The sequence below is a fragment of the Acipenser ruthenus genome, chromosome 35, assembly GCF_902713425.1.
Source record: "Acipenser ruthenus chromosome 35, fAciRut3.2 maternal haplotype, whole genome shotgun sequence".
Classification (NCBI taxonomy): domain Eukaryota; kingdom Metazoa; phylum Chordata; class Actinopteri; order Acipenseriformes; family Acipenseridae; genus Acipenser; species Acipenser ruthenus.
In genome coordinates, this window is record NC_081223.1 from 10,134,221 (window position 1) to 10,146,867 (window position 12,647).

Below are 12,647 nucleotides of genomic sequence, written 5' to 3' on the forward strand. Positions count from 1 at the left end.
GCCCTGTCACTAACACTGGTCACTACATTTTCATAGATATCTGGTGTAATATTATGCCAATTCTCCTTCAGAGCGTTTGACATTTCAGCAAGGGTTGTTGCCCAAGGTGGCATCTGAAAACGTCCCACAGTGATTTGATGGAGTTGAAGTTGTCACTCTGTGCCAGCCAGCATTATTGTCCATGAACCACTGTCTAACACCTGGAGTCTTCTGGTGGAAAAAGAGCATCTAGGATCATGTGGCTTGCAAATTTTCAGATGACACAAAACTGGAAGGGGTAGCCAACTCTCAATCAGCAACTCGAATAATACAATGAGATTTAGACAAGATTCAAGCTTGGGGTGACACATGGCAAATTAAATTGAATGTGAATAAATGCAAAGTCTTGCACATGGGGTGCAGAAACATTAGAGGTAAGTACAGCATGAATAGTAATGAAATAGAGGAGGCTCTGTATGAAAAGGACTTGGGGGTAGAAGTGGATGAAACTCTTAAGCCAACTAGACAGTGAAGAGAAGCTATAAAAAAAGGCAAATAGAATGTAATGGTTATATAGCCAAGATAATTGAATTCAAATCTAGAGAAGTTATATTAAAATGATCTAATGCACTGGTATGACCACACCTAGAATACTGTGTACAGTTCTGGTCCTCATATCTTAAGAAAGACAGGCCTTGGAAAGAGTACAGAGGAGAGCAACACAATTAATTCCAGGATTGAAGGGCATGTCATATGAAGATAGACTGAAAGAGCTGAATCTGTATAACCTAGAAAGAAGGAGTCAGAGGCAACTTGATAGAGGTATTTCAAATTGTCACGGGGTTTAACACAGTAACTGCTGAGAATTATTTTCACAGGTCACAGAGAACAGAACCAGGGGCCACGGGTGGAAGCTGAAGAAGGGCATATTCAGAACCGAGGAGAGAAGGAGCAATATTGTATAACCCTCTCTGTTACCACAATACGACCTTTAGCTAGCCTCCTGGAGGAAGGGAGCTCCGTCTAGCCACGGATTCCCAGAGGTTTCATTTCCCCTACTAACCTGGTGAGGGTTTTTTTTGCTAACGGACCACGCTGGCACCAAAGCGAGCGAGCACAGGTGGTCCGAATGGCCTTTTCTCATTCTTTAATTTCTTATATTCGATGGGCTGAGATGCCAATCCATTACAAACTGAAGAGCAGATCTTTATTCCTTCTGTTAATCATGGTGCTTCCACTTTAAGCCAGAGCCCTTCCTTTTCTATGTCACAAAAAAAAACATTGAGGATATTATTATTTATTTCTTAGCAGACGCCCTTATCCAGGGCGACTTACAATTGTTACAAGATATCACATTATTTTTACATACAATTACCCATTTATACAGTTGGGTTTTTTACTGGAGCAATTTAGGTAAAGTACATTGCTCAAGGGTACAGCAGCAGTGTCCCCTACCAGGGATTGAACCCACAACCCTTCAGTCAAGAGTCCAGAGCCCTAACCACTACGCCACACTGCTGCCCTAGTCTTGTGTTGAAGGCACCTCAACACAAAAAGCACTTGTATTTCAGCTTTTATTCAATGAAGTTACACAGTATAGAGTTACCGTGTTGTTGTTTTGTGTTCTTTTCACATAGCAGAACCACAGTATACACCCTGAGAGCACAGCAAAGCCAAGCAAAGCCAGCCTGAGGCAAAACATAAGCCAGCAATTCTACTGTGTGAGTAAATCACACATAACTTATTTCAAAGCCATTGTCAACAAACCTTTATAAATCTATTTTTAAGATGTCCTGCGTCGATAGCATTCCAAAGCATTTCAAACAATAGTCAGAAGTGTGGCAGATCTGCCACGGTTTCATATTTGTCATTTCTATACCGTGCTCTGCGAAAACATGTCTTAGTTTTCCATTCATTTGACAAGGTGGGTGTCAGAAACAACTAATACATTGAACATTATCTTGTGAAGCAGCAAAGCCTCTGCCTTTACCGCAAACCCTGTTGCACAATTAACAATAATGAGATTTCAATGAAGAACCCAGCTTGGCTCAAAACAAATACAATAAGATTTTGCGTACTCCTTAAAAGTCATGATTCCGGATGCAATTATTTTGACCCTGAAAATAAAAATCTGCACTTAAACTGTATACCTTAAAATGTGCTTGTAGGGTATACCTTAATTTATTCTACTTATTAGAAGATGAAAATTCATGGAAAGAGACGCCTTGAGGCTGGAGATGTGGGAGTGCTGGTTGGAAAATTGTATGCAAATCCACTACCAACATGGTACAATATTAAGGGAAAGAGATAAAGGGCTGAACCCCCATTAAACACCCCCTGAAACCACAATTAAGGGTTAAACACCCCATAAAACCTGCACGAAAAGTGAAGGGAAATTGATGGAAACAAATCACCTACATTTCTTTGGAAACTATGGAATAGATTCTCAAAGATCTATGGTCCAAATTGTCATTAGCATAATTCTTACAAAAACTAAAAATCGCCCCAATACAGTAAATAAAACCAGAACTAACCCATTCAAATGCAGGGCCTTGTAAATCGTTATCAGTTGTTTCTTCATTGCTTTTAGAATCGTGATTCTTATCCTTTCAGGAAAAAAAAAACAACCTGAGAGGCAACTCATGGCAAAGCACGGTCGTTTCAACTGCAACACAAATATAGATTGAATATCTGAAGTGAAAAAAATGACGTGAAGATTCTTCTCCTCTCTGTAACTCAGTTGCTGCAGTTCCAGAGAAGCCAGACCCCTTTTTATATTTTAGAGTGCACATTGACCCTTGATTCTCTCTCCAATTACGTTCCCTCACTGCAGCCATTCCCCACATCAGCTCAGGGGAACTGAAGTGTTCTCCGATCTCAATGCCAAGCCAATCACCTCTGGAGGACAAACGCCAGCTCTGCAGGTCTGCTTGAGCTCTCCAGGGTCCAGCAGAGTCCTCTATAGCATGATGATGAGAAACAGTCCCTGACGGTTTTGTCTCCCTAACCTGCAAGAGTGAATGAATCAATGCAGCGCTCCCTGTAGAATCCCCAGCAAAGACATGTAACTTTGGACATTACTCCATTCTGCTGTGCCTTTACCAGCGGAGACTCTCAGGGACCCCTGTGCTTCCCTGCCTGTATGATCTACCCTGTACTCCATTCTGCCGTGCCTTTACCAGCGGAGACTCTCAGGGACCCCTGTGCTTCCCTGCCTGTATGATCTACCCTGTACTCCATTCTGCCGTGCCTTTACCAGTGGAGACTCTCAGGGACCCCTGTGCTTCCCTGCCTGTATGATCTACCCTGTACTCCATTCTGCCGTGCCTTTACCAGCAGAGACTCTCAGGGACCCCTGTGCTTCCCTGCCTGTATGATCTACCCTGTACTCCATTCTGCCGTGCCTTTACCAGTGGAGACTCTCAGGGACCTCTGTGCTTCCCTGACTGTATGATCTACCCTGTTCTCTATTCTGCGTTTACCAGGGGAGACTTTCAGCGACCCCTGTGCTTCCCTGCCTGTATGATCTACCCTGTACTCCATTCTGTCATGCCTTTACCAGGGGAGACTCTCAGGGACCCCTGTGCTTCCCTGCCTGTATGATCTACCCTGTACTCCATTCTGCCGTGCCTTTACCAGTGGAGACTCTCAGGGACCCCTGTGCTTCCCTGCCTGTATGATCTACCCTGTACTCCATTCTGCCGTGCCTTTACCAGCGGAGACTCTCAGGGACCCCTGTGCTTCCCTGACTGTATGATCTACCCTGTACTCCATTCTGCCGTGCCTTTACCAGGGGAGACTCTCAGGGACTCTTGCACACCTCTAATTTTTTGATCACCTCACTCATTCAGCTTTTCAGAAGCAGCCCCCATGGTAATGATCTAAGCAGAAACAGCAATAATGCACAATATAAAAAACACAAACATACCTGTAATAGAATACTAAACAGATAAGAAATTAAATATTCTGAAATATTGTGCAATGGTTTCTGAGCCAGGTGAGGGCTTGTCGGGCAGATATTGTCCCGTTGGCTAAATTGAAAGCAAAAAGATTATCATCTGTTTTCAATAAGAGTCAACAACCTGAACAAACCCCGTAACATTAAATCAACAGCACTCCTTTTTCTCATATCTCGCTCGCTAGTGTTACAACCTGGATAGACGACTGAGCGGTAAGGTTCAAAGTACAGAGTGCCAGAAACATATGGGTATCCACAGACCTCATAACAAACAAGCTGGTGTTTGCACAGTAATTTTGCAGTTTTACCCTGATTTTCCCATTGTTATATTATGCATTTACCATCGTTTACCATGGTTTGTAAGGCTTTTAAATATACTTTACCACACCTCTCTGGGCTTTACTGTCCTTACTCATACCTTCACTATGCTTACACTTTGCTATACTTTTACTGAAAAATGATTCATATTATAATTAAAAACCCCTTACACGTAATAAAGCACATTGGAATGCTCCATTCAGTAAGTTAAACACAGAGAGTGGAAGAAGTGGCAAGTTCTCAAGGAGTTAGTCGTGAGTGCAGTAAGAATACAGAGACAATGCAATTGTGCATTTGCAAAAAACATGCTAAAGGCAGTTGTTTTAATAACCATAGATAAGGGTGAGTTTGCCCCTGGCACACTTCCTTACTACTGCAACAACTAGTGCTGTTGTACATTTTATGTACTTAATTGTGCCTGCTGTGTATCTACCACTAGGGGCAGAAAGACCAGGGTCAAATAGTTGGGGTAAAAATAGCTAACTACTCACCACTTTCAAAAATATATCAATGATATATTTGATGATGTCTGGTTCTTAGTTTTGTATGTGCATTTTTGAAATTGCTTTAAAACTGGTTGAACATTTTAAAAACGACATGTTAATGTTTTAAAATGTCATTTATATTGGATTCGGACCATGGCCCGCCCACTGACTGTTCCTGGTCTATACTGTGTGGTACAGACTGATCTAGCTCCATTCTGTTTGTCTAAGCACACCCTGATAGAGATTGTTGTGGTTCCACAGCTAGGTTCGGTGAAAAGGCTTTTTTTTTTTTTTTTTTTGTAATGACTCCAAAACCTTAACATTCTCCTACTTAATAGTTTAACTCATTACTGAAAAAAAGATCATCCAAATAATTGGAGCTTCTTTTGTTGTTGTTTTAGTTCTGTTTAGGCCTGTCTTGAGTGATTTATATATCTGTTGAATCTCTGATTGCAGAGTGAGGCAGTGAGCAAGCTGTGTCAAGCTGTGCGTAAAAAATTACGCACAGTGGAGTTTCATCAGTTCTGGAGGGTGTGGGTGCTTTATTAGGAAGAAACATGTTCTCAATATGAAACAACACACTATGAAGGATTGCAGATTGGAAAGCATTTCAAAAAGACCTTTTAAGCATGCATGGGGGCTTCCCATCCAGATGCTAATTTGGATCAAAGTGGAGTATAATCAATCAGTGTGCTTTAACGGCCATGATGGTCTTACTCAATCTGTTTTGGGGAATGAGCCACTGGGAAGGTCATTACCCTTTCTGATGGTATTAAGTAGGTGGTCTGACTCTGTTCAGCTGCTGGGAATAAGCCAGCACACACACTCATTTGTTACTGACTGTTCCATGTGGTCTACCTGCTTTATAGACTGTTGAGTTATACGGGACGACTGCAGATGCTCTTATTCCACCTGCCTGCTATTAAACATGTGTTTTAGACTGACTGACTGGCCTGTCCTTATGATAAGCTTTAGTCTGAGAAGAATAGTGAAGCTGTGCTTCTTTTATGGGCATTTCTACAGCGCATGTAACTCAAATGCAGGTGTGAGCAAGCTGCGCCAACCTGTGCGCAAAGAGTTACGCTCAGTGGAGCGTCTCCAAATCTTCAAGGTGTGGATACATTATTAAGAAGACACATTTTGCCAATATGAAGCACGCACATCCTGAAGGGTATTACAGGGTATTACTAATTTGGAAGCCTTTAAAAGACTTTTGGTTGCACAAACAGATGCTTGGGGGGGTGCTCCTCTCCAAATAATAATGGGAAAGAATAACCAACTCCCAGCGTAATTATCTGTTATAATCTTATTAAAGTAAGGTCTGCACATTTCAGAAAGATGACTTCACACTGCAAATTGCATGTTCTTACAAAGCACCAGTGAATCAGGGGCCCAAGTCATTGGTGCAGAGAGCTGTTCACAGACTGCTATTGTTACTTCAGGACTGAACAATCCCTGTTGCTAAGGTGTTTCTTAAACTTGTTCCTTTCGTGTTTGGAAACGTGTGGGAATGTTTTCACCTTTCCCCACAGGGCATGATATGACAGAACAGGTTTTATAATCTAGTGCTTAGCTTTGTTTGGTTAGTGTCAGGTGGGTACCATGTGATGTGTTTTCCCACAGTCTTTACCTCCACCTTTGCATAGCTGTGGTAGGGATGGAGGTGAACTGTTTGATGTCTGCATTACTGTTCACTGAGGTTTATAGACCTCACAATACATTCTCTTTGTTTGCAAACCACAGCATTCTCCTTTCAAAAGCAACTCAGCTGCCCTTTTAAGGGTACCATTCTGCCTAGTTAGGTTTTCTTATTGCTAGACTGGCGTGTTCATTCAGAATCTATTTAGCCTAGTACAGGGAGGGAAATGATTGAAATGAGTGAACATATTTTGAGTTGACATAATTAACCCTAATCAATATTTTAGGTACAGCACATGTACCAGGACCAGAGAGGACAGTTGGAAATTAAGTGGAGACAGAGGGAAGGAGAGACTTCATCACACAGAGAGTGGTGCGGGGATGGAATGGGCTACCTAGTCATGTTGTTCAGGTGGAATCACTTGGATACATTAGATACATGAGATCAATCAGTCTCTAGGAATCAGAGAGAGCATAAACATTGTCAGTGGATCTGGGACTGACTTCACCCTGACCATCAGTGGAGTCCAGGCTGAAGATGCAGGATATTACTACTGTCAGAGTGCACACTACCCCAGTAGCTGGGTGTTCACACAGTGCTACAAACCCATACAAAAACCTCCCTCAGCAGGACTGCAGGTGAACATTGTTCATTTTCTGATACTTAAATACAGGCTGAAAATAAAGTACATATATATATATATATATATATATATATATATATATATATATATATATATATATATATATATATATATATATATATAGTGTGGCAGATTAGGGGGAGGAGAGACATTGGAGACACTACATTTCCCAGAATGTCATGGGAGTGAGCCAGGCGGTGCACCTGTCTCTAAGAGACACCTGCGTGCCTGTGATTAGGAGGCAGGTATAAAACAGGGGAAAATGTTTGTTCGAGGCAGTCTGCATTCAGTGTGAAGACAAGAGGCTGTCATTGCGAAGAGACCTGTGTGGTTCAAAGGTAGTGTGTAAATCTTTGTGTGTGTGTGTGTGTGTGTGTGTGTGTGTGTGTGTGTGTGTGTGTGTGTGTGTGTGTGTGTGTGTGTGCGTGGTACTCCATGTGGGAGTTTTTTTTTTTTTTTTTCCTCATTTCATTGATTTCTTTAAATAATAAAATTGGCACCAAAGTGAAATATTTGACTATATATATATATATATATATATATATATATATATATATATATATATATATATATATATATATATATATATATATATACACACACACACACACATGCATACATAGATAAATATACATACATACACACATACATACATACATACATACATAATAATAAAATTGCACCAATATAAAAGTTACATTAAAACCCACTGAAACAAGAAAGCCATTTTATAAAAGTGCGTTTTTAGTCTTGACTTGAAAACTGTAACGGTCCCAGCTTCCCTGACAAACGAAGACAGAGCATTCCATAATTTAGGAGCTCTACAAGAAAAAGCCCTGCCTCCCGTGTTGCTTTTGTTGACCCTAGGAATAACCAGCAGCCCCGCATCTTGTGATCTCAGAGTGCGGTTTGGAAGATACGGGGTCAGTAACTCCTGCAAATAACCAGGTGCTAATCCATTCAGTGCCTTGTAAGTTAACAGCAAAATCTTCAGATCAATTCTATACTGCACAGGGAGCCAGTGCAAAGAGGCTAAAACAGGGGTACACTGTAGGAAAGCCATGGTTAGAGCTTATCAAAAGATCATGTTCTTATGTTCTTATGTTCTGATATGCAGAATATGAGGATATGAATGGATAGGCACCATTGTTTGCATGAAATAGACAAAGGGGTATTAAAAAACACACATAGAATACTAGGTGACGTAGTTGGCTGAGTTGCCGTCCTGTTTAAACACATTGAAAGTCGTTTCAATGCCTACAGTTGCATTGTCTATATATTTGTATTGTTGTTTTTAATACGGGAGTCTTCTGGTACCTGTGGTTTCCTTTTGCTCTGTAAGCCCTTTGAAATAACTTTGTATTCATTGCAGAGAGAAAGCATTGAGTGAGATGTATTGTACAGCTATCTCCAAAAGGTTTGCATTACCCTATAGAATGAACTCACTGTGCTTCATGAAGTCGAATGAAACCTGCTGAATAATGTTATGTAAACCTATTGAATTACACACCGCTTTGTAGTTTTCTATATACTTAAAAGAAAACTGACAAAAATTGAAAAATGACATTTTTGTGAAATCTAAGATGAAATACTGTACCACTATTAGCGCTTCCAGTAGACTCTTGCAGTATCATTTTATAGTTAATTTTATTACATGATGTTAAATAAAAGATCTAAATTATGTTCATATAGTTGTTTTTTTAATTTTTTAAAATTATGTCTCAATCCTAAAATTCTAGGTGATGCAAAACCTTTGGCCGGAGCTGTAGGTATCTGTTGTCTTCTTACAGATGCTGTAGATATTTCACCCATAACTATAAAGCTTAGTGGTAAACATAGGGCAGCAGTGTGGAGTAGTGGTTAGGGGCTCTGGACTCTTGACCGGAGGGTTGTGGGTTCAATCCCAGGTAGGGGACACTGCTGCTGTACCCTTGAGCAAGGTACTTTACCTAGATTGCTCCAATAAAAACCCAATTGTATAAATGGGTAATTGTATGTAAAAAAATAATATAATTGTATGTAAAAATAATGTGATATCTTGTAATAATTGTAAGTCGCCCTGGATAAGGGCGTCTGCTAAGAAATAAATAATAATAAACGTCATTCTGTACCATAGAGGTGGTCAGTGGAATTAAAATGATGAAGGCACTGGCAAAAAAGCTGTCTACTGCACTTAGTGTAGGGATGTGCTGACTCATCGATTCTCACAGTGAATCTTCGTATTTTTCCTGATGATATGATTGTCTATACAGCGACCCCTGTATCGGTACACTGCGAAACTTTTTTTAAGTTAAATGTGAGACTGCATGCAAAAAAACGCGGTGGTCTGCCAACAGTGAAGTGCATCTATTTAGTTTGTGTCTGTATTGAAAATCCAAGAATAAAAAGTATTAGTAAGTACTCCAGCAGCCTCGCCCGCTTTCCAATCCCAGCGTGTGAAGGATGTTTTTGTCAAGCCCTCCAGAAGTGGACCCGAGAGCTGTGCTGGGGAAGGATATTGTTAAGCAGTGCAGTTAATTTAATGATGGAAAGTAACACAGCGAAATAAAACACAAGAAAAGCAGCTTGTGAGTCTTATTTGACCAAAACCTGTTTTAATCCAAAGACTTGCACTATCAAATGGGACAACCATTGTGCAATTATTATGTTTCTCACTTATGTACTGTATCGAGTGTATTCAACACCATAAAAGAAGAGGAGCAATTGCTTGTTAACATCATTTGATGTGTAGTACCATATATCATGGTTAAAATGTTTCTTTACGTGTTTCTTTCAAAACTGGACATTCGAGACAGAAATAGAAAGATTCTTGGTTGTAAATCTCCCTCCCACCTGTGAGGGCGCTAAGTACAAGGAACAGAGTATGGACCGGATGGCCTGAAAATTCATTCCCAGGGTTAAAAGGAAGTCGGTCATCTAGAAAGGGGGTGGAGCTCCGGTGCACTAACTCATCGACCCGGAAGGGAAATGATGTGGCAGCCACAGATTGGAGGAGCTGCTGCAATTGTTTACCAAGGGGTCACGAGTGACGGTACAAATAGGGGACGGAGCGACGTGATCTGTTCCTTCGTTTATGGTTAAGGAAACGACCCGGAAGGACCTGTGTTGATATATCATACGTGAGTGTTTTGTTCGTTTGGTCTCGTCTCTAATTGTTGCTTGTTGTTATTAGTAGACAGCTATCACGATCTGGAGCTGTCACCAGAGACCAGCACCAACCCGGACATCACTACACCTGTGTCACAATATATATTGTATTGCACCACGAGCACTGTAGCACGCACCAAGGACTGGTGACAGTGTTTGTATACTGTGTGTGTAACTGGACTGTCTTTATTATTTGGGACTGCAATCCCTTTATTTAGAACAGTGCACTGCACATTGCTGTGTATTTCCTGGGATTATTATCACCAGACCAGGATTATAAATAAACCTCCTTGCATTTTGGATTCTTGTTGTCTGCCTTTCATTGATCACCACATCACTCCTGCACCTGCACACTGCAAGCCACTTTGTCACAGAGAACTATAAAATGGATGTGCAACAGGTAAGGTGGAATTATGTTAGCTACAATCACAAAATAATGTGAATCGGTGAGAAATTAAGCTGTTTCAGGACACCACTCAATTGAGAAACACCCAAAGAATTACAAGGGGACTACAGACTAAAAGAGTGCCTAACTTAGAAACCACTGCACTCTGCAACTGCAATGAGTCTTTCAGATCTTTAAAAACAATGCATTGTGACAACAGTCCACGTTCTAGGAATGTAATGAATGAACCACAGACCCTGTGAAAATATGTGTTTACACCAAACCAGCTGTGTGGAAAGAAGCCAGTAAAACTGGTGCACCTGCATTTCTTAAACTATTTTCCATTCCTGCAATCCAGTAAAAAATGCAGTGTTTACCGATCAGTCCTCTTCATTTCAGTATGACAGGTTCACTAAATAAGCATTCAGGCTAGCCTGGGGATAGGTTACATCACCCTAGGGTTTTTTTGGTTGGTGCTGTAGTAATGGGGCAGCAGTGTGGAGTAGTGGTTAGGGCTCTGGACTCTTGACCGGAGGGTCGTGGGTTCAATCCCAGGTGGGGGACTCTGCTGCTGTACCCTTGAGCAAGGTACTTTACCTAGATTGCTCCAGTAAAAACCCATCTGTATAAATGGGTAACTGTATGTATAAAATAATGTGATTTCTTGTAACAATTGTAAGTCGCCCTGGATAAGGGCGTCTGCGAAGAAATAAATAATAATAATACCAATATAGATTGTTCACCAATATGACTTTCCATGTGGCGTCCCTGGCTTATAAAAGTTTACCATGGTGATTTTGCAGTTTTCTCCCATGCTTTTCTCATCATGTACTACACATTTACCATAGTTTGTTTTCTATTACGCTATAACAATGGGCTTCCCAATACTTTACCATGCTTTCACAATGCTTCATTACACCTTGCTATGCTTTTACTATGTTTAAAACTTTTATAAGGGATAGAGCACTGAGTCACTTAAAATAAATATTGGTAGGTATGAAAGTTTGCTTTTCTTGTGCTTATCTTTGTTTTGTGCACATTTCAAACCTCTGCCAGCTGCTGCAGGGCCAGCCCTGGGAGATCTTGCTGCACATGGATCTCCTCAGTCAGGCACAAGGCACCCTCTGGCACCCAGGACCGGGCAGACTCCAACTGTGGGTCTGGCCCCTGAACAGGACCATCTGTCCGCCTTAGGGCTCTCAGACGCAGTTGTCCGTACACTGCAGAATGCGAGGGCCTCCTCCACAGGAGCGTTGCACACCTATAAGTGGAAGTATTTTCAAAATTGGTGCATGACCAGAGGTCATGACCCCAATTATTACCCGATAGCAACTATTTTGCAGTTTCTGCAAGATCTGTTAGAGGCAGCTCGATCCCTCTCTATGTTGAAAGTGTACTTAACAGCCATATCAGTATGCCATGTCCCCATTGACTCAGTGTCCTGGACTCTGTGGTTACGTCCTCCTAAGAAGGATGTTCTCCCTGAATAGAGCCTATATGTGGTACTGGAGGCTCTCACTAAGGCCCCGTTGAGCCTATACACTCCATAGAGTTGAAGTATCTGTCTATGAAGACAGCCTTCCTCTTGGCTATCACCTCCGCAAAGCAGGTCAGTGAGCTACAGGCGCTATGGGTGCACGGCTCCTGTATGTGGATTTGGGATGATGGCAGCAGGGTGTCACTATGTAAAAACCCTGTTTTCCTCCCTAAGGTGATCACAGCCTTCCACATGAACCAGTCTGTGGAACTGGAGTCTTTCCATCCACCTCCATTTTCTTCGGAGGAGGATAGGAGATTGAACTTCCTCTGCCCGGTGCAGGCGTTGAGGTGTTACATGGATAAGACAAGAGCTCTGCATCATACTGACCAACTCTTTGTCTGTCACGGGATACTGACCCTAGGACAGCCCCTCTCGAAGCAGCGTCTGTCGCACTGGATTGGGCGTATGACAGTGCTGACTTGCCCCCACCTGGGCGGGTAGCAGCGCACTCTACCAGAGGGTTGGCTACATCTTGGGCCCTCTTCAGAGGGGCCTCGCTGTCCGATCTTTGTACTGCGGCTAGCTGGGCTACACCGCATACTTTCTCCAGGTT